Source organism: Felis catus, chromosome A1 (assembly GCF_018350175.1).
Source record: "Felis catus isolate Fca126 chromosome A1, F.catus_Fca126_mat1.0, whole genome shotgun sequence".
Taxonomy (NCBI): Eukaryota; Metazoa; Chordata; class Mammalia; order Carnivora; family Felidae; genus Felis; species Felis catus.
Genome location: NC_058368.1, coordinates 231,314,357 through 231,337,780, shown reverse-complemented (window position 1 = coordinate 231,337,780; position 23,424 = coordinate 231,314,357). Strand labels below are relative to the sequence as shown.

General features: G+C 44.6%; 1 protein-coding gene across 1 annotated transcript in view; it reads right to left on the bottom strand.

Moving 5' to 3' along the window:
* Positions 1–23,424, bottom strand: part of ATPSCKMT (ATP synthase c subunit lysine N-methyltransferase) — a 240,033-nt gene that overhangs the window by 178,536 nt on the left and 38,073 nt on the right. The gene's annotated exons all lie outside the window — the stretch shown is intronic.

Sequence of the window (23,424 nt, the reverse complement as noted above, 5' to 3'; positions counted from 1 at the left end):
ACGTGGCACAAAATATAACTGTGATATAAAAGCTCTGGGTGAAGCCGTAAGCGGGAATAATCAGCTACGAATATACCTCTCAAGTTGAGTAAAATAGTTAAAGTTTTAGCTGAACTATCAATTTGGAATACAATTATGGCCCGGTAGTTAGCAGATCACTCAGAAATGGGTATTTTAGTGTTCTACTTTTCAAATTACAATGTAGAACTTTCCGCGATAAAGGGCAGTTTGAAGAAGTGAAAAGTCACAAAATGGGAAATGTAGCATATCTAGCATGAACAAGCGGAAAGGGAAGTGTGCGGAGCATGAAATGGGACTGGTATCGTTGTAAAATTTTAGAACAGCAACGCCTCTGCTCTGAAAATCCCAAGAAAGTGTACAACAAGGGAAGGCCGGATGAGTTACGTTTACAAAAAATAGAGTAAGTTCTCTGCAATAAATGTGTGGGAGAAAAGCACAAATGATGTCAGCTAAAATCAAGCTCGGGGCTGTCAATGGGAATTAAGCAACAGCAGATAATTGTTGCCGTGGCAACAATTGAGCGTCCAGGATTATACATATTACTGTGGAAGGGTGTTTCCACACTAGAGGAGCGCATAAAAAGATGATCTGCTTGAATTTGGTCAACTCCTCGTCTAAATGGTACTTTCTCTGTTCTAAGCCAAAAAGAAGGCTAGGCTCCAAACACCTCCCACCACAAACTAGGAAAAGCAATCTCAGTGCTCTGAGGACACAGTGCTGAAAACCCCGAGGGAGGCACATCTCTCACTCCCAAGGCACTGAGCAAAGCCACCACTTGCTCCAGGAGGAAACAGCAGCTCCATCTTCCAAGGCTCTTTGCTCTAAAATCACCTGTAGAGCCCGGGGGCACCTGCGTGGCTCAGTCGGTTAAGCGTCCAACTCTTGATTTTGGCCGAGGTCATGATCTCGTGGTTCATGAGTTCAAGCCCCGTGTGAGGCTCTGCACTGCCAGTGCAGAGACTTTCTGCTTGGGATTTTCTCTCTCCCTCTCTCTCTACCCCTCCCTCACTCTCTCTCTTTCTCTCAAAAAATAAATAAATGAATAAATAAACAAACAAACATGAAGGGAGAACAAAAAGGGGCAGTCCAGAACAAAGGCTGTCAGTGTCTCCTTTGCAAGACATTCAGAAGCGCAAATGATCATGACAGTGACATAGACTTCTCTTTGACAACACTGGATGTAGGGAGACAATGGAATAATATCATCGAACTGATTTTTAAAAAACAGCCAAGAATTTTATCCCCTCAAAAGTGAAGGCAAAAGAAAGATATGCTCAGATAAATGTAACCTTTATGATGAACCACCCAAAATCTGGAATATAATCATAAAGCAACTGAAACTTAGTAACATCCATTTTCATCTCATTTTCGCTTTAAAACTGCTGGCGCACAAGTTCCTCTTCTACTCCTGGGAAAAAACACTGCCCCATACGTGTCCTGGTCACTGTTAGAGTATAAAAATCTAAAAAGGCCTAAATCACAAAAGATCAATTCCATATTTTAAATATCTGCTCCCCTGTAAGTGTCGAAATTCAAACCACTGCTCCAAGCTGTGGTTTCTCCACTTGCCCAGGTCAGACTGTACTCTGAGGTCAGGACAGGAGCTGCCACGGCCTGTGCTGTCTTCCCCGGCTTCCCCGGCTTCGGCTTCTATCCCTGCTCGCTAAACAGCTTCTGACCCCCGCGGGCCATAGCGGGAAGGAAGAAGCGAGGAGGGCAGGAAAGCTCTTACTGACTGGCAGGGGAGGTGAGCTGGCACAGCGCTCCTGGGGTTCGGCAAACGTGCACATCTGACTCTTTATCTCGTGGTGTATTAGGAGCTGACTGTGTCGCCCCAACGTTCACATGTTGACTCCTAACCCCCAATGTGATGCTATTAGTTGGTGGGGCCTTTGGGAGGTGATTTGGTCGTAAGGGTGGAGCCCTCAGGAATGGGATTAGTGCCCGTATAAGAAGAGACACGAGCTTTCCCTCTCTCTAACCCACCCCCAGCTCGCTCGCTCTCTCTCTCTCTCTCTCTCTCTCTCTCTCTCTCTCTCCCCCACCACCCCATGTGAGGATACAATACGACACCCATCATAATCCGGAAGTAAGGTTCACAAACTCCAGGAAGAGGATAAATGCATCCCGGGAAAAGCAACAGCCCTGTTAGCAATACTTGCAGGTGCCGAAGGCGGGAGGCACCTGGTGAGATGGCTGTGCCCCCTCACACCCCCACGGAGTCGAGCCCCATCAACACACACAGAGTCCTGGGGTTCCAGCCGGGGGTCTCTAGACGTATGAGAAAAGCCTCTACCTTATTCAGCTGCTGTTCTGTTTGCAGATGATATGACCTTCTGCATAAGTAATCCTAAAGACCCCCCCGGAAACTGTTAGAATCGATAAACAAATTCGGTAAAGACGCAGGATACAAGACCAACATACAGAAATCAGGTGCACTTCTATACACTAACAACAAAATATTTGAAAAAGAATAAAACAGTCCCATTTATGAGAGCATCAAAAACAATACCCAGGGGTACACTTATCCAAGGAGGTAAAGATCTGTACTGTGAAAACTAAAAGACTTTGATGAAAGAAACTGGAGAAGATACAGATACACGGAAGATGTGTTCATGGATTGGAAGAATTATTTTTTATTTATGTTTTTAATGTTTATTTAGATTGAAGAGAGAGACAGAGCATGAGCGGGGGAGGGGCAGAGAGAGACAGAGACAGAATCTGAAGCAGGCTCCAGGCTCTGAGCTGCGAGCTGTCAGCATAGAGCCCAATGCAGGGCTCAAACTCACGAGCTGTGACATCATGACCTGAGCCGAAGTCGGACGCTTAACTGACTGAGCCACCCAGGCACCCCTGGAGGAATGAATATCATCAAAATAGCCATACTACCCAAAGTGATCCACAGATTCAATGCAATCTCCATCAAAATTCCAATGGCGTTGTTCAAATAAATAGAAAAAAAAAATCCCAAAATTCACATGGAACCATAAAAAGACCCTGAACAGGGGCGCCTGGGTGGCGCAGTCGGTTAAGCGTCCGACTTCAGCCAGGTCACGATCTCGCGGTCCGTGAGTTCGAGCCCCGCGTCGGGCTCTGGGCTGATGGCTCGGAGCCTGGAGCCTGTTTCCGATTCTGTGTCTCCCTCTCTCTCTGCCCCTCCCCCGTTCATGCTCTGTCTCTCTCTGTCCCAAAAATAAATAAAAACGCTGAAAAAAAAAATTAAAAAAAAAAAAAAAGACCCTGAACAGTCAAAGCAATCTTGAGAAAGAAGAACAAAGCCAGAGACAAAACACCTCCTGATTTCCAACTTTATTATAAAGCTACAGCAATCCAAACAGTATGGTAAAAGATGTATCTTCGTACCGGCATAAAAATATACACATAGACCAATGGAACAGAATGAAGGGCCCAGAAATAAACCCACAGGTACACAGTCAACTAATATTTGACAAGGAAGTCAAGAATATTCAATGGGGAAAGGATAATCTCTTCAATAAATGGTGGTGAGAAAACCGGATAATCCTACCTTACATCACTATCTCAAATGACTCACAAAAAATTAACTCGAAATGGATCCAAGATTTAAACACAAGCACTGAAACTGTAAAATTCCTAGAAGAAAGTAAGAGAAAAAGCTCCTTGACCTTGGTCTTGGCAATGATTTTTTGATATGACACTAAAAGCACAAGCTCCAAAAGCAACAATAAATAACTGGGACTAACATTTGAGAGGTGTGACCTTGTGGAAAGCTGGAATAAAAGTCGGAAGAAGAAGCTGGTTGAGAGTGTAGAAAGGTAATGTCAGAGAGATGAAGAAGGATAGAAAAGGGAGAAGAAAAATTGCAATTCCCCATAGAAAGGAACCAAAAATGCACAGGAGAGAAAATATAATCATTAAAATATAACTTGGCTCATCAGTAAGACTGAATAGCGAACATAATGAAAACACTGAATGTATAACCTCTCCATCCCTGAAGGTGGGGAAGGGAACTACCTATAAAGTTTAATTGAGTTTTCTTAACATAAATTCAACAGTAATAAAACTGTAATCTGAAACTAAATGTCAAGAAATAGCAGTATAAGCATTATCTTTAGAATTATGGAGGTAAATACATAAGGAAACACCAAAAAGAACAGAAAGGGTCTGCTGGTGGGGGTGGGGAAGGATGTAGAAAGGGTTGCTCTTTTTCACTGCAGATTGTGATGGTTAACTTTATGTGTCAACTTGACTGGGCTGAGAGATACCCCGATTGTTAGAAAAACATTATTTCTGGGTGTCTGTGAGGGTATCTCCAGAAGACATGAGCATTTGAATCAGTAGGCTGAGTAAAGAAGACGGTCCTCACCATGGTGGGGCTGGGGGGGGGGGGGGGCATCTGCCAAGAGCCTGAATGGAACAAAAAGGCAGAGGAAGCGTGAATTCGCTCGCTGTGAGCTAAAACATCTTATCCTGCCCCTGGACAATGACACTCTTGATTCCTGGGCTTTTGGACGTAGACTGGGACTGACACCATCACACCCCCTCGGACTGTGATGTAATTAGACCACCCGCTTTCTGATTCTCCAACTTGCTGATGGCAGACTGTGGGACTTCTCGGCCTCCGTAACCATGTGAGTCAATCCCTATAATAACTTTCCTCTTATATCTCTCTATATATCCTAGGGGTTCAATTTCTCCGGAGAACCCTGACCAATACAGCAAGCAAAACACTTTCAAGCTTCTGCTCACCTCCCGTTTTCTACAGCCCCTTGGTCAAAACAAGTCAATGGCCAAGCCCAACTTCAGAGTGGGAGGGGGCTAAAAGCTATGGGGGCAAGGCCATTCAGGGGCCATTCATGGATCAGCCTACCCCACTGCCCCGCTCCACAGGGTTGTTGCAAAAGAGAATGAAGCTACCATAACAAGAGCGGAAAGGCTGATACTCAAGAACAGAGGAATCCAGGATGGGTATCTAGGCTGAACCATCCAAGGGACACAGCCAGCCGGCTCTGGCCTCTTCTCTCAATTTTCTTTGACCTACAACGCTTCAAGTTGAAGTAGGCTTAGATTTTGACAAACACCAGGAGGACCATACATGGATCTAAGCCACGAGTTTTCAAACTTTGCACTATATGATCCTAGAAGTTGGAGGGAAGGTGGGTGGGAGGGAAGGGGGAGGCAAGGAGTACAGGATTGTTTTCTGTTTTACCTCCTGGACCTCTGCCAATGATTTCATATGAACCAAGTTCAAACCCCAGCCACTTAAGTACTATGTTCAGTGCCAGGCTGTCGGGAGAAACAGGATCCACCTGTAGACTCTCCCAATGTCCACAGTGCCATGTATTACCAGAGACTAGGAGCCCCCAGGAGACAGAGTCGCAGAATCTCAGAGGATAAACAGCTACAAATTTGGAGCAGAGGCCCTAGCTACGTGCTGAGTTCTCCCATTTCTCTCAGTAACAGCGCTGCTGTTTTAATTATGGCTTGTGGAGGATGCTGGCAAGGAAGAGAGCGGAAAGGTCGGAGAGGTGCTGTAGAAAGACGGAGGGTGGCGACCCACGTGAAGCCTCATCCAAATCTGCCCCTCGCACCCCGGGTTCCAATATTTCCTCACCGACGATTCAGACGCAGGCAGGTAACTGGAGGTCAATACAGTGTTCTGTCCCAAGTTTGTGCAAGTGTCGCCTGCCACATTATTTCGGGCAGGAACAGCCACATAGTTTGTGGGGCTCGGTGCAAAATGAAAATGCAGCTTCCCTTCCTCAAAAACTATGAAGAGTTTTAAGACCGCGCGGGAGAGCAGAGCATGAAACCAAGCACAGAGCCCTTCCAAGCGTGGGACCGCATGTGACCGCCCAGGTCTCGAGCCCACGTGGCCAGTCCTGACTTCCAGACCCCGGGAAGACTGCTCCTGGTGCAGGGTGCTTGCTGAAAAGGAACTCACAGCCTGTTAGCTTCCTCCCTCTCAAGTAAACACGGCCAATCCTACAACCCGGGTTTCCTTATCAAATAATTGCACAAAAACAGCAAGTGACGGGAAGGATAAACGTTTTTAAAAGAAGCCATCTTTTCTCCTCCTGCATTTCTAGAAAACACCGATCAAGTATCTGCTGTGTGTGCCCTGCAGAGAACCTGAGGGACAGAGAGGAACAAACAGTAGCCCCAGCCTTTAGTTTTAAACCTTATCTCTGATGAAAGCCTTGGTCTCCCTTAAAGGAATCTTGGGCTTCTGCGAGAAGCCGGGAGAAACATTTTGGGAGACAGGGAGTGTTTTCCCCCAAAGAAGCTCTTAAAATCTCTCCGTGTAGGCAGTGACCTGCTTAGACTAGAAAGTACGTCAACACTTCAGAATCCCTTTTTTGCAGATCCCAACGCCTAGGTCCATTTTTAACTATAAGTGGACAATTTCTACCTGCACATAAATCTTTAACCTTGGCTCATAACCACCCATCAAGGGAAACGTTTGTCGAGCCTGAGTCACACAGGTGTAGCGTGGGCATGATGACAAGCTCCAGTTCCGGAGACAGACACGCTTCACTAGCCCGACTCTATTGTTTGCAATCCCTGTGACCTTGAGTAAGCTGGCTCATTTCTATAAGCCTCAGTCTCCCAACCTCTGCCATGGGGGTGACAGCAGGTGAGGATCAAATGAGACGGTACGTGTAAAACCCATCTGCAGCCTGGCACGTCCTCAACTCAACAAATGTTAGGTCTCATCGTGGAGCCGTGGGTCCCACAAGCACACTGGGTCTGATGTGAAGCCCAGGTAGAACACCGCATCCCCAGGCCTCCTGGGGATGTTCCGGGACTCCGTTCTGAGTCTGGGGATGCTACTGGGAGTCCTGGTTTGACACCTGCCCCTGTTCTGCCAGGCAGCCCCTCTGCTTCAGACAGCCACCTACCCAGTCCTGATGGAGGAGCTGGGCTCAGCCTGCGGCTGTGACAGTGGCCTCCACGCAAGTCCCCTACTCTGTCACCTGCCTTCCCCAATCCACGACCAGGCCAAACCTCCCAAAACACTCTGAGACACACCGAGTTCTCTGCTCAAAGCCCTATTCCTTCCCACCACCTTGGCCTGATATTGGGCTCCCACCACCTTGGCCTGATACTGGGCTCCTACCACCTTGGCCTGATATCGAGGGGCTTCCCTATGACTCCCTCCTGAACTGATCTTGTTTCCCACTCTACTCCACAGCATCAACCTCTCCTTAGCAGCTCCTTACTCCCTGCTGTGACTATGCCAAGTCCACGCCTCCAGCATTGCCCCGATCTGGAAAGTCTTCCCTGGTCCTCTGCCTGCCCGACCTGACCTGGGGCCGCCCGGACCTACAGGTGGGATGTCTGGAATTTGTAACTTGGGAAAGCATTGGAAAGAACACCATTTAACCTAGAAGCCTCTGCTCCCCTTTAAGTTGCATACTTACCACGCTCATTGTACCAAAATAAATTACAAGCGGGTCAAAGATTTAAATTTTTAAAAATCCATAAATAGTGTTGAAGAAAACATGGGCCAATTCCCTTATGTTCTCAAAGTAGGGAAGATCTTTATATGCACGACACAGAGTTCAAAAGTTATAAATAAAAGATTTTTAAAATCTGAGTAAACAACTTTCAAATTTTCTGCATGGCAAAAGAAAACTACCCGTTCCAGTATCGTTTGTAGCACCGTGACAAAGGGCTCCTATAAATCAAAAGGTAAGAGTGCAACAACATAACATAAAAATGGGTTGGGGCGCCTGGGTGGCGCAGTCGGTTAGGCGTCCGACTTCAGCCAGGTCACGATCTCGCGGTCCGGGAGTTCGAGCCCCGCGTCAGGCTCTGGGCTGATGGCTCAGAGCCTGGAGCCTGTTTCCGATTCTGTGTCTCCCTCTCTCTCTGCCCCTCCCCCGTTCATGCTCTGTCTCTCTCTGTTGCAAAAATAAATAAACGTTGAAAAAAAATTAAAAAAAAAAAATGGGCAAAGGACGTGAACGGACACGTCACAGGGAAAAAACGGCTTTCAAACGTATGAATCTTATCATTTAAAAACAAAACTGGGGCGGGGGGGGCGGGGCACCTGGGTGGCTCAGTCGGTTAAGTGTCCGACTTCAGCTCAGGTCATGATCTCACGGTCTGTGGGCTCGAGCCCCGCATCGAGCTCTGTGCTGACTGCTCAGAGCCTGGAGCCTGCTTCGGATTCTGTGTCTCCCTCTCTCTCTGCCCCTCCCCTGCTCATGCTCTGTCTCTCACTCTCTCAAACATAAATAAACATTAAAAATTTTTTAAAAAATAAAAACACAAACTGGAAACTACATAGAATCTCAGTTTCCATGACCAGTTTAGCAAAGATACAATTTTTGTTTCGTCCATTGCACTGGCGCTCTGTTCTTACAAATACCGTCGTCTACACTCTCGGCTGGAGGCGTAAATTGATACCAACCTCTCTGCACAGCAATTAGGCAGCAGCAATTAAGATATAAAGCTCACGTGCCCACCGACCCAGCCCTTCTTGACACACTGATGGCTTGCCCTGGATCGTCTGTTGTCAACTCCGACGCCGCCACCCACTCTGGCATCACAGGAGGAAAGGAGGGGGCTCTGTCCCCAGCGCCCCCTTCCCAGGACGGTTCTGAGTTCGAACTCCGGTGAGCAGCCCCTGCAGACGAGAGACAATTGGAAGGTGGGAGACTGCTGCTCATGCTGAGCTCCTGAGGACCACCCACGTGGCGCTGCAGGCAGAGATCCTTGGTGAGGGCTTCAGAGAGTTCTGGGAACCACAGCAAGTTCACTAAGCTTGGAAGGACCACCCACCCAGGTGCTCCCCGCTGAGTCCCAGATTGCGGTTTGTATCCTCCCTGACCTTCACCGCCCCACATGTGCTAAGGATGTGTATGTCCTCACTGCCTTGAAAACCTTTAACAGCAGCACGACGAAGACTGGCTTCTGTTTTCCTGACCGACCCCCGTCACACGTTCGCCTTTGGGGAGTTTATCCTAAGGGTAGACTCACACACATGTGAAACCATGTATATACCACAAAATTCAATTGTTTCTAACAGCAAAAGAATGTAAATGACCAAAAAGTATATCAGTGGTGGATGATTTAAAACATCATGATACGGGGGGCGCCTGGGTGGCTCAGTTGGGGAAGCAGCCAACTCTTGGTTTCCACTCAGGGCATGATCTCACGGTTCGCAGGTTCGAGCCCTGCATCTGGCTCTGCACTGCTGGTGTGGAACCTGCTTGGGATTCTCTCTCTCTCTGTCTCTCTCTCTCTTTCTCTGCCCCTCCCCTACTAACATCCTCTCTCAAGAATATTTCTTTAAAAAATCATGATACAGCCGAATGATAGAGTGCCATTTCAGACCAAAAAGCACAATGCCTCATGTATTCATACAACCTGATCTTCAAAATTAAAAAAAATTAGCTTATAGTGTGTCCTCCCACTTGTATAATTTTTAAAAAAAAATACGAAGAATATTGCCAGGCATATACGGAAGAAACCAGTGACCATGAGTGCCTCTGAGGAAAAGTTAGGGAATCAGGACTGGAAGACAAAGCTACCTCACTCCATCTCCCCTTTCTACTCCTGGATGATTATCACGTGCATACATTTCAAACATGAAACTACTAATTTGCAGTTACTGAAATTACATAATCATTATGAAACAGCAGCAAGGCACCCACAGGACTCCATGCTTTCCTCCCTTTCCCTCTCTTTCTGTTTTTTATTTCTTCCTGAATTGTAAAACGCATTGGAGACAGGGAACTTTCCTCCTGGTTAGGGTGCTTTGCAATAATGTCTCTTTGGCTTTTTGGAGATTCATGTCCTACAAACATGTATCGTGTCTGGCACTTTCTCCTCCAACCCCAAAGATGAGGCAGAAGCTGGGTTGAGGTTTATGTGCTCCCTCATCTATTCTAACACAGGATGACTCAAATTGCAAATCCATACGCTTGATCTTACTGAGCTGAAGTGCCGACTCTCTTTTGGTTGATGCGTTCTAGGGATTGACTTGACTGTTCCATATCTTCTAATTAAAAAAGAATAAACACAAAGGGGGCACCCTATTGACCTGGGAAGAGAATCCACATTCTTTAAGTTTCAGCCCTTGGCTAGAAATAGCGAGTCCAAATGGATGCCCTCCATTGAATGCTGACTGTCTGAACTCCAGTAACACTATTGAAACCGGAGTTCGACATCATGAGCCCGAAAAATCCCAGCTTCAAGTCACTATTCACACCCCAGACCTGTGATAAAGATCTCACGCGCTTCATCAGATATGGCTGATATTTTAACTTTTCCATGAAACCTTTTCTATTCCAGCAAAAAGTCCTTTCTTCCTTCTTTAGACCTCTGTAATATCACCTAAGTTTAAAAACTGGCCATTCACCAACGCATTCAAGTATATTTGGGTGCCTGATATTATTAATTTCTAGACAGTTATAATAATGAGAGATTTCCTGGCTCTTTCTGATATTTCCCCGTAACAACCAATGGTTGTTTGATTCTGCTTTACGTGTAATATGTCCGGTCTTCCCAGTCTTACGTGTGTCTGTAACCCCATCTCTCTTTTTTCACTTAGGCAGTTTTGAGTTGGGTCTCTCTCTTCCAAAGGCAAGAATCCCAAGAGCTGTCATCCCGTCTTCCCTCTGCTGTAGTGTCGACGGTTCATGCAGCCACGCACACCTCTTCTCGGAGCCACTCTGCTAACTCAGCTCCTAATCAAACAGTCCTCCCAACACTGATAAGTCCTCCTACGTCCGACCTTCAGTGCTCCTTCCCTCACACCCACTCTGCTTCAGGCCCTCAAGTTCTGCCTCAGGGGACTTCCCTGCTCATCCAAGTGACATTGTAAGAGACCTAAGTCCCTTCCAAGAAGCTTAAGGGAAAAGACATATTACAAGGTGTTGTGGGTTGACTTACGTCCCCTCAAAGGATAAGTAACCACAACCCCTGTAAATGAGACCTTATTTGGAAACAGGATCTTTGCAGATATGACAAGTTAAGACGATGTCATTAGGGTGGGTCCTAATACAGTATGACTCCCCCCCCACCCCCCCCCACACACACACACCCTTGAGATTCTCTGCTTTCAAAATATTGTTTGGAGAACAAGCATCCAACCACTCAACAGACAACAATGCATTCTATCCTACAGAATGTTTTAAGCCAGTCTTAACTCCCTATTATAACAACATACCAGACTACATTCATAGAGTTTTATCAATGAGTTGTTAGAATTATATGGGGTTAAATTCCTGTAAATTCTCATTATTCAAAAAGGTACACAGCGTATGCCTTGGGTCATCATACCCTGATTTTACAAACGTTAGTAATTCGTGAGTTGCCATTCCTTGTTCCCGGCTCGAGGTTCGCGTTAAGGCTAAATGCGATCTGAAGGTTCCTTGATGACTCCGCCTCCTTGCTGTCGAGTGTTCATCGGCCCAATTGCTGCAGCTCGAAGTAAATGGGACTGACGTGTGGGCTGGAGGCCCAGGCTTGCTCTGATCAGTGATTACATGGAACCCTTGCCTAACTAGAGGCAGCCGAGTGGAGGAGAGTGCCTGGTTTGGGGAGAAGCCAGGACCACTACTGACAAATTAACGTAAAGCACATTCTTCCGACCCTGATTCAAGAGCATCGCTTTCGACTACAAAAGACAGCTCCGTGACTAATGACCATCCTCTGAGGTCAGCTCTACTGTTTACCGAATGAAGGGCAAACTCTAATACACTGATCATATTAACACAAATCCCGTGAAAATTCTGGACATTTCCCTTCTCTTGTTGTTGACTAAATCAGCTGAGATCGAGCAGGCTATGCCACCATAATGAACAGTCCCCAAATCTCAACAGCTGTAAACATCATTTCTCACCCATGCTCATGACAACTGTCGACTGGCTGGGACTCTGCTCTATGTCATTTGCATTCAGGCACACAGGTTGACAGACACTCTACCATCTGGAACGTCACAGATGCTGTGGCAGAGGGAAGGGGGGGCGATGGCAAACTCCGCATTCCCTCTTATGGGAGTCTGCCTAGACAAAACACCTGTCGCTTCTGGTCACATTTCATTGGCCAAGTGAGCCACATGACCGAGCCTATCTTCCAGAGGTTGTGGAAGCACAATCCTAACAGCTGAAGAGTCCTCATGATAACTGCAGTTCACCTCTCTGGTCGCTAAATAGTCAGCTCTGTTTTCTTCCCTTTAAACAAAATCTACTTATTTCCTACCCAAGAGAGACAACTCAGAAGCCCCATGCCCCGGATCAAGTATCTCTGGGTGACGCAGGGCAGTCTCTTCCTCCTGAGTTGGGTTAGCCTGCTCAAGCTGGCATCACAAAATAGCACAGAAGCGGGGCTTAAACAACAAAAGTTTATTGTGCACAGTTCTAGAGACTAACAGTCCAAGGTCAAGGCGTAGCAGGATTGATTTTTTCCTGAGGTCTATCCCACTGGATTGGGGCCTCACCTTTATGACCTCACTTATTCTTAATCACCTCTTTAAAGGTCCTACCTCCAAGTATAGGCTCATGGGGGGATTAAGGCTTCAACATTCGATCGTGGGGGATACAATTGAGTCCATAACAGGAAGTGAGACACAGTAACTAAACTGTGCTTAGATGTGCCTCTTCTTGTTCTGGAGACTTATGAAATAAAAAGAGTTACCTATCCCTCACATACCCAATTTACAAAGATGAAACAGGGAACAGACAATTCCAACAAACGTTCTTGTTTGGAAAGAGAAAATAGGAGAGACGCAGGGACACTGGTCTCTAGCAATTCTGAAACCCTGGACAAATACCTTAAGGTCAACCCTGGGCCTGGGGAATATTAGACCCTAAATATGCTCTCCGCGAGAAGCCTCATTATCCATGATCCTCCATGGACCCTGATTTCCTTTTATGTTCTGCTATTCTGCTCTCTGATACTTCCAAAGCAGGCAGGCATTAGGGAACAGGCTGAGCTTGAGGGTGAGCTTACTAAGCCCACCTCCTGCCCTAAATCTCTGGGGCCCAAGGGTCATTTTAAGAGGTTAGTAGTTACAGTCTCCTATAGCTCAACCTAGAGCGATTCTTTTGGAAGTGTATCTTCTGCAGTCACATTAGCCCCTGATCTACTTGATTCTAGAAAACTTCATCCGCCAGCAGGCACACCCATAGTTAACCTTCAAAATATATCTTACTTGGATCTTTACTCTAGTAAAGACGTTTTAATAACGCAGAGGTTTTAATAATGTAGTGAGCCAAGGAAACAGAATCGGTTGAATGGTTTTTAATAGTGGGCAAAAGAGGTCACACCCTTTGCTGCAAGACTCAGATTTAACATTTTTTCTATTAGCAAAGGCCCTCTCAAGTTTATCTTCTGCTGTTTGGAATCCAATGTCAGTCAGCCTTTCCAACATTGCAAAGCCTCAAATTTCCCATTAACCCCTGATTAAAATCCAGCTAATTCTTTTCTGACCCTGTCTCTTAAAATGCAGCCAACAGAAAGCAACATGCGTTGCTAATATTCTGTTTTCCTGCCCCCTTCTCTAGAGCTACCAATTCACTAGGCGCATCATCTGCCTTCCAAGCTAGCTGGGCAATGGTTTAACCAAAATTTTCTGCACTGCATAACATGGATTGTTGTCTTTCCAGACTTTATAACCGTTTCTTCACTGCCTATCGCTTGTGGTTCGAGCCAGTGACAAATTATAATTTTCTGGCTAGGTTAGCACCCCACTCCTGGTAGCAATTTCTGTAGCAGTCAGAATAAGCTAAATTATGCCACAGTAAGAAACAACCCCACAGTTTCCATGGTTAGAAGAAATTATTATTTCTCTCTCATGTTATATATCCATTACGCATCAGCTGGTGGGGCTCTGCTCCTTATCATCATCACTAAGGGATCCAGCCTGACAAAAACTCCACCATCTCGAACTCCTACGACAGGAAGAAGTCAAGGGAACAACTGGTATACTAGCTCTTAAAGATGTGTGCCCACATTCTATTAACCAAGTCAAGTCACATGGCCAAGCCTAACAAGGGTTGGGTGAGTTCAATCCTACCATGTGCCTGGAAAGCAGGGCACCTAAAATAATAGTAAAATGTCCTGATGATTATCACATTCGTTTTTTTTTAGATTGAGATGTGTAAGAATAAGTTCCAATAAACTTTACAAAACTACACCCAAAAGAAGACACCAATATTCACCTGTGTTTCTACGTGCATGAGAATACCTTAGGGCGTTTCCCAGACTGATCTGCAAATTACAATTTAAGAGACGCTATGTGAGAAAAAGAATTATGTATTCTAATAAATCTGTAAACAGGTGGATAAAGACTTTAAAAGGTTTCTTCACTACAGAATTTCTCAGGAACATCTCATCGAACTAGTGTGTACCTGGACGTATACCTTGAGGGGAATGGCTTTTGCTTCTAAAAATACAATTCAGTTAGTGACCTTACATTGTGTTTGGTCTAAGTTTTTATTTCTCAGGTGAATTAACTCTAAGCTTGGCTCTTTTAGAGGATACAAGTCATGAAGTCCAAAGAATCACCTGTGACTAACTAGAGCAGGTGTCCCTGTGTCACAGAACCACCTCTAGGATGTCAGCTTCATATTCTGCATGCCCGTCACCTAGAGAGGCATCTGCGAGCTGGGAGGAAACCTCCGGTTCTGTATAGATAATTCTATCACAGCTTCTTCTGCTCTCCATTTCTGACTATTGACCAGGCGGAAGTATGGGGTTTCTTCTCTCCTATACACTCCGCATGCCCTTCAGAAGTTCCTTTCCCATCAAGACTGTCTTGCCATCTATATCAATACAACTTTATTCATCTAACGACAGAAGAAAGCTATACCTAGATTTCATGACCTCCATGGGCCTGGCCCAAACTCACCTGGGCAGCCTCATTGATCCCAACCTAGTCCACATCTCTTACCCAACTATTACTGGAGGCTTCTTTGTGTCTTACCCCAGTGTAACTTCCATGTCCTGATTTTCTCTTCAGGGTATAAGAAGGCTGTGTACCCATGCATATCTAGTTACCATTGTGTTTGTGACTTTAGAAATAAAAGACTGATTTATTTCCTGATACCAACCTGCATTATGAACAGTTTAGTGTTTGAAACACTATCAAGAATGAGTTTCCTCTCTTCCTGTCCTCTTGCCTGATTTACTCCGAGAAGAACACTGGGAGCTCACTAAAGAAGGATAATGCTCCATGGTTATGTCTTTTCTGGGAGTTGCAAACAAGACTCCATCAGCCTGCCAAGCATATGCACAGTATCCCAATGTGAAACAGAAGCTTCACTGATCAGTGAACAGAACAAGCCACAGCTGCTACTTTAGTTCTGGCTGGAATCAGAAGGTGTGACTTACGCCATCTCCAAAGGCTGGTTAAGGCTCTGATTCGTGCGTGAACTCCCCAGTCCGTATGGGGTGGGCAACTCGGCCTGAGCTAAAACTTTTCTACTGGAATTTAAGAGAGTTCAGGAAAACTGCTCGGATACCAATCCATTACCATTTTCTGATGATTAACTGAATAGCGTCATTTCAAGCCACACACTTTTAATCTCTGAAGAAGCAACGTGACTTGCTCATAGGTAAAATTTGTGGAGAGCTGCTAAAAGTTATCTTTCCGACCAAACTACCATCTCTGGCTCTTCCAATGAAGGCAAGAGTCTCAGAAGTTCCCCTCCTGGCATGGATATGTGCTCGGGAATAACTCCTAGAGCCTACACTTCTCAAACTTCCCCACTACAGTACCCCTAACAGAAGACAGTAAAGGCACAAGAGGCACTTCAAAACTCTAGAGGAGAAAGCAGGAAAAAAACCTCTCTGACCTCAGCTGCGGCAATTTCTTACTTGACACATCTCCAAAGGCAAGGGAATTAAAAGCAAAAATGAACTATTGGGACCTCATCAAGATAAAAAGCTTCTGCACTGCAAAGAAAACAATCAACAAAACTAAAAGGCAACGGACGGAATGGGAAAAGATATTTGCAAATGACATATCGGACAAAGGGCTAGTCTCCAAAATCTACAAAGAACTCACCAAACTCCACACCCGAAAAACAAATAATCCAGTGGAGAAATGGGCAAAAGACATGAATAGACACTTCTCTAAAGAAGACATCCAGATGGCCAACAGGCACACGAAAAGATGCTCAACGTCACTCCTCATGAGGGAAACACAAATCAAAACCACACTGAGATACCTCCTCACGCCGGTCAGAGTGGCTAAAATGAACAAATCAGGAGACTATAGATGCTAGAGAGGCTGTGGAGAAACGGGAACCCTCTTGCAGTATTGGTGGGAATGCAAACTGGTGCAGCCGCTCTGGAAAACAGTGTGGAGGTTCCTCAAAAAACTAAAAACAGATCTACCCTATGACCCAGCAATAGCACTGCTAGGAATTTACCCAAGGGATATAGGAGTGCTGATGTATAGGGGCACTTGAACCCCAATGTTTATAGCAGCGCTTTCAACAATAGCCAAATTATGGAAAGAGCCTAAATGTCCATCCACTGATGAACGGATAAAGATGTGGTTTATATATACAATGGAATACTATTCGGCAATGAGAAAGAATGAAATCTGGCCATTTGTAGCAATGTGGATGGAACTGAAAGGTATTATGCTAAGTGAAATACGTCTACAGAGAAAGGCAGATACCATATGTTTTCACTCATATGTGGATCCTGAGAAATTCAACAGAAGACCAGGGGGAAGGAGAAGGGAGGGAAAAAAAAAAAGTTACAGTGAGGGAGGGAGGCAAACCATAAGAGACTCTTAAATACAGAAAACAAACTGAGGGTTGATGGGGGGTGGGTAGTGGGCATTGAGGAGGGCACCTGTTAGGATGAGCACTGGGTGTTATATGGAAACCAATTTTGGCAATAAATTATATTTAATATAAAAAAAGAGGCATTTCTAAAGAGGTGTGAAATTCCTTTGAGGTGGTTTCTGTTTTATCTCTTAAATGTAAATAAATGTTGTGTTCTACTCCATAGATATTATGATTATTTTAATATCATAGTAAATACTGATTGACGTACTTGTATCAGTCAGGGTCTGGCCAGGACACAGAAACCACGCGCACTGTTTTCACAGAGAATTTAACAGAAAAGCTGACAACCAAGCACTGGTGACCTAAAAACGCAAATGCGGGGGCGCCTGGGTGGCTCAGTCGGTTGAGCGTCTGACTTTGGCTCAGGTCATGATCTCACAGTCTGTAAGTTCAAGCCCCGCATCAGACTCTGTGCTGATGGCTCAGAGCCTGGAGCCTGCTTCCGATTCTGTGTCTCCCTCTCTCTCCGCCCCTTCCCTGCTCATGCTCTGTCTCTCTCTGTCTCAAAAATAAATAAAAACATTAAGAAAAAAAAAATTTTTTTTAATAAAAAAAATTAAAAAAAAAAACGCAAATGCGGACACACAGAGGTTCACAGAGGTCGTGATGCAGAAAGCAACTAACACGCGAGGGTCAGGGAATAAAGAGAAGAGGCTGGGATAATGGGGCCCTTGAAGCCCAGGGGAGCAGGCTCATAAGGGACCCGGGTCTCTGAGTGGGGAGGATATGCACAGCCAGTGCCGTGTTTCTAAGGAGACCCATGAGACTGGTCCTGGGCACGTGGGAAAACTGCAAACTGAAATCAACCGTTGCTACTGGAAACGTGATGCTGCGAGGTAAGGAAGTGAACGGGCCCCGGGCGGTCAGCCACTGCGTGGACAGCCAGTCACAGGAAACAGGAAGAACTGGGTCCCTTCTCCAGCCCTGTGGCCACGCTCACGCTCGACCCCCCTCTTGACAGAGCCTGAAAAGGAGCAGCTGGCAAAGCAGAAAGGTGCGGTCTCCGCCCCTCACCGAACACGGAAGGGGACGGGGAGCTAAGAGACACGACCCTTAATTTTTTCCCAAGAAGAGTACTTCTTGCATTGACCCTCCAAGAAGAGGCACCATACTGATTCACCCAGTGGCTGTGCAGAGCGCCACAAAACCTCTTAGAGCCCTGCCTACGTGGGAATTGGGTATGGCCAGCCCGGTGTGGATGAGCGTAGCAGGCATTCGGCCAGATCCAAGGACACTGGCCTGGCCAGGCCAGGCCAGCCACCTCTCGTATGACGTCACCTCTCACCTTACCATGAAGGAGCTGGTTAGCTTTCTTCAGGTCCATCCCAATGTTATAGTTACGGGAGATTATCATGGAAAAGCTCACCTTTCAGCGGCATGGTTTTTGTGGAGAGAGGAGTCCAAAACAACGGACTGGGACCCTACTGGGGCGTCCGGAAGTAACTTAAGGGCACTGGGAGGAGGAGGGCCTCGAGGAGAGGGGGTGAGAGAGAAAGAGACAGCGCGGGAAAGGAAGAGTGCTCAAGAGAAACCCGTCAGGGGCATGAAGGGGGAGAGCAGACAGGCCGGGCAGGAGAACGTACCTGGAATCTTCTGTGATTCTGATTACTTGAATTTTCCCAATGGCTCATCCCACGGTTTCTGACAGTTGGGAAATGCGAGCTTCGCGTGCGCGATCCTCCCGTGGGGGAACCTGATGGCACAGGCCGGCACAAGTCCCCCCGGGGCAAAGCCAGCCTTTCTTCCGTAGTGAGGAATGAGTCCGAGGTTGGACACTTAATCCTCTCTTCCCTTCAGGACTGTAAAAATGGAAGGTGGGGGACCTGTACACATCGCCATCTGCCACAAAGCATTTCTTGACATCAGACTCCCTGCGTATAGATGAAATACTTGTGCTTCTTGGCAGAATGGTGTTATTTCAGTGCGATGTGTAACTCACCGCCTTGCAGAGGAAAGAGCCGCGCTTCTAACGGGATCACAGAAAAGACAGGTGCGTACAAAGGATACACGGTGTTCGTGGCAAGACTGTGTGGTCCACTTTGGTGCCAAGATGCTTACAATCCTCCCTAGAACCCTCCCGTGAATTTGGTTACAAATCACTCAGTAATTAAATATCCTCTCCAAGATATCCTGGCTGGTTTAATAAGGGCCAAACCCATCACAACAGATCTGAATCTGAGCTGGTGGGTTGTTTTTTTTTTTTTTTTCTCTGTGCTTCATTTTCAAAGATTTTTATTACAGTAAGATATTTGGTAATATTCTTTATTAGGCTGATAAGTTTTGAATTGCTTTTCATTTTATTATCACATTAGTTCCTTCTTAATGGTTTTACTAGAACTCAGAAGTCTCCTGAGTTTTAATAACCTCTCTTTTTTCAGTACTTATAGTCGTGGAATTAATTGTATAAAATCACGATCCTTCACAGATGTGTCACCGGGCCAAAGAAGAAAACTCAGTAGGAAGAATTAGACCTTAAGAGTAAATGATGATTCATCTTGCTACAGATTTTTCACTTGGGGGCTTTCATTTGCTTTTCAGTAACACGATTTCCTTCCTTTCCACCTCTAAGCATGCCCTTCAAATTGAATAATGCTTTGGAATTCTCTGAACTGAGGCTTATTAAAATTGAACTTTTTAGTGATCAGTTGACTTTTTTTGATTTGTTTAAACTTTTTTTTTATTTATTTTTTTAATTTTTTTTCAACGTTTTTTATTTATTTTTGGGACAGAGAGAGACAGAGCATGAACGGGGGAGGGGCAGAGAGAGAGGGAGACGCAGAATCGGAAACAGGCTCCAGGCTCCGAGCCATCAGCCCAGAGCCCGACGCGGGGCTCGAACTCACGGACCGCGAGATCGTGACCTGGCTGAAGTCGGACGCTTAACCGACTGCGCCACCCAGGCGCCCCTAAACTTTTTTTTTTAATGTTTATTTATTTTTGAGAGAGAGAGAGAGAGAGAGAGAGAGAGCGAGTGCAGAGGAGGAGCAGAGAGGGAAGGAGACACAGAATCCAAAGCAGGCTCCAGGCTCTGAGCTGTCAGCACAGAGCCCGATGTGGGGCTCGAACCCACAAACCATGAGATCATGACCTGAGCTGAAGTCGGACGCTCAACCGACTGAGCCACCCAGGCGCCCCCCAACTTTTTTAAAGTATATGAAAGGACATCTTTTTATTTACCTAAGAATACTCTCTATAGTTGGCTCTGTTTAAAAGAGGGACAACAATAAGGTGGACTATACAAAAGTATCAACTTAGCAATTAGCAAGTTTTCTTTGGGCCTTATTTTCACATTCATCTTCCTTGATCCATGTTGGTCATTCTCTTAAAAATAAATGGCTATTAGTTAAGGTCCTAGAGTCAAATCATCTTTATTAAATCATAATTAATTGATATAAATGAATATTAAAAGAGCAAAATGCCAGATATAACAAGCTCAGAAAGAACCGAAATTTTAAATAATCTTTTATTTATATTTTAGCAAACAATGAAACTATTGAGTGGAAATCAGTGGCCAGGTTTTCAAAAAGGAATAAATAATTAAATGCGCAGTAACAGGATTAAAGTTTTCTCATACTTTCTAGCATTTTTCCATATGTTGTAATTATCCACATCCTTTCCATCATTTAGGATCCCTGAAATTATAAACTTGAGTATTAACATGGGTCATCTTCCTTTATTTCAACTCAATGTGAAGACGAGTTGGAATTAATGACTAAGAAAGGTTTAATTTAGAGAGTCCCTACCAATGTTGGGAAATTAAATTAAACTGTTTAAAAGTTCATTATCAGGGGCACCTGGGTGGCTCAGTCGGTTAGGCATCTGACTCTTGGTTTCACTCAGGTTGTGATCTCACAGTTCATGGAACAAAGCTCCACATGGGGCTCCGCACAGACAGCAGGGAGCCTGCTTGGGATTCTCTCTCTCCTCTCTCTCTGCCTTCTTCCACATGCATGCCTACTCTCTCTTTCAAAATAAATAAACTTCATAAAACCAAGAAATTTCCACTCTTTCTTTAAATTTTTTTTAATGTTTATTTATTTTTGAGAGAGACAGAGAGACACAGTGCGAGTAGGGGAGGAGCAGAGAGGGAGAAACAGAATCCGAAGCAGGCTCTAGGCTCTGAGCTGTCAGCACAGAGCCCGATGCTGGGCTCGAACCCACGAACGGTGAGATCATGACCTGACCAAAGTCCAATGCTTAACTGAGCCACCCAGGCTCCTCAAGAAATTTCCACTCTTAACCAGTATACAACTGATTATGTACATTACAACTGAAGTCTCTCCACAACAGCAAATTAAAACATTATGCTCACGTTAAAATTTCTCTTCTAAATCTAACACATAATAGATATGCCACAAATGACTACTGAATAAATGGATTTGTTCAAGTAGTGGTTTCAATCAGTTAAAACATAACAGAGTCCATCAAATATAATTCCTTAGTGTAAGCTGTTAATTTTGAAACTAGTCAATTACCAATGGATCTGATTTTTAACAATTCATTTGGGAAGGTGAGTTATTTCTAAAGGTATTTAAATAAGGAAACTATTTACATGATAACCAAACTATGATGCAAAATATTACTACATTGGTCCTTGATGTATGTAAAGCTAAATACAGATTTTGTTTTCTTCAAAACCAGATGGCTTCCCTGGTGGATTCTACCAAATGTTTAAAGAAGCCTTAACATCAGCCTTTCACAAACTCTACCAAAAGACAGAAGAGGGGGCAACATTTTCATAACTCATTCTACGTCCAGTATTATCCTGATACAAAAACCAGACAAAGACGTTACAAGAAAAGAAAACAGGCTCACATCCCTTATGACGACAGGCACAAAAATCCTCAACAAAATGCTAGCAAACTGAATCTAGTAACATATAAAAAATCATCCACCACAGGTAAATGGGATTTATCCCAGGGAAGCAAGTTTGACTCAGTATATGAAAATCCAGGTAATGCATCACACTAATAGAATTAAAAATGAAGACCACGTCATTGTGTCAATAGACGAAGAAAAAGCGTTTGATAAAATCTAACACCCTTTCATCACACCAACACAATAAACTAGGAATAGAAGGAAACGTTCTCATCCTGATAAAGGGTATCTACAAAACGCCCCACATATGACATTATACTTAATGTTAAAAGATGGAAAACTTCCCCCCTAAGATCAGGAAAAGACAAGGATGTCTACTCTCACAGCTTCTATTCAACACTATACTGGAGGTTCTAGAGAAGGCGATTGGACAAGAAAAAGAAATAAAAGTACGCAGATAAGATATGATCTTGTGCATAAAAAATCCTAAGAGAGGGCACCTAGGTGGCTCAGTCAGTTAAGCGTCTGACTCTTGATTTCAGCTCAGGTCATAATCTCATGGTTCATGGGATCAAGCCCCATGTCAGGCCCCACACTGACAGAATAGAGCCTGCTTAGGATTTTCTCCGCCTCCCAACCCCTGTCCCTCCTCTGCTCGCGCATGCACACACACAGTCTCTCTTTTTCTCTACAATAAATAAACTTAAAAAAAAAAAAAAAGAAAGAAAGAAAATCCTAAGGGATTCACAAATACACTATTAGAACTAATAGACAAGCTCAGAAAGGTAGTGGGGCGCAAGATCAATATACAAGAATCAATTACATTTTTATACACTAGCAACAAAGAATCTGAAAAGGAAATTAAGAAAATTCCATTTACAATAGCATAAAAAAATAAAATAGCTAGGAATACACTTAATAAAATAAGTACAAGATTTGAATGCAAGGAACTACACAACACTGTTGAAAAAAATTAAAGATCTAAATAAATTAAATGACATCCCATTTTCATGAAGAAGAATGTAATATTGTTGGGGCACCTGGGTGGCTCAATCAGCTAAATGTCTGACTTTGGCTCAGGTCATGATCTCACAGTTTGTGCGTTTGGGCCCTTCTGAGATGTCAGCACAGAACCTGGAGCCTGCTTCGGATTCTGTGTCTCCCTCTCTCTCTGCTCCTCCCCTGCTCACACGCTGTCTCTCTCTCAAAAATAAATAGAGATTTAAAAAAAAATTAAAAAAAAAAAAAAAGAACAGACTTACAGGTCAATGAAATAAAATTAAGAGTCCTGAAATGAAACCATACATCTCTTGTCAATTGGGTTGTGACAAGGGCACCATGACAATTCAGTGGAGAGACAACAGTCATCAAATGGTACTGGGACAACTGGATAGCCACGTGCAAAATGATGAAATACCAATTCTGTGTCATATGATATACAAAAAGTAACTCCAAATGGATCAAAGACCCAAATGTAAGAGCTAAATCTACCAAACTTTAGAAGAAAACATAGGAGTAAACACGCACAGCCATGAATGAGGCAACGGTTTCTTAGATGTGACACCAAAAGCGCAAGCAACGAAAAGATGAACTGACTTCACCAAAACTAAAAACTCTTGCGTTCACTTTCGTGCTTTTGACGCTGTCAAGAAAGTGAAAAGACAGTCCACAGAATGGGAGAAAACCTTCACAAATCATACACCTGATAAAAGCCTCTTGTCCAGAATATTTACGAACTCCCACAGCAGAGCAATACAAGAATATACAACCCAGTGTCTCCAATGGG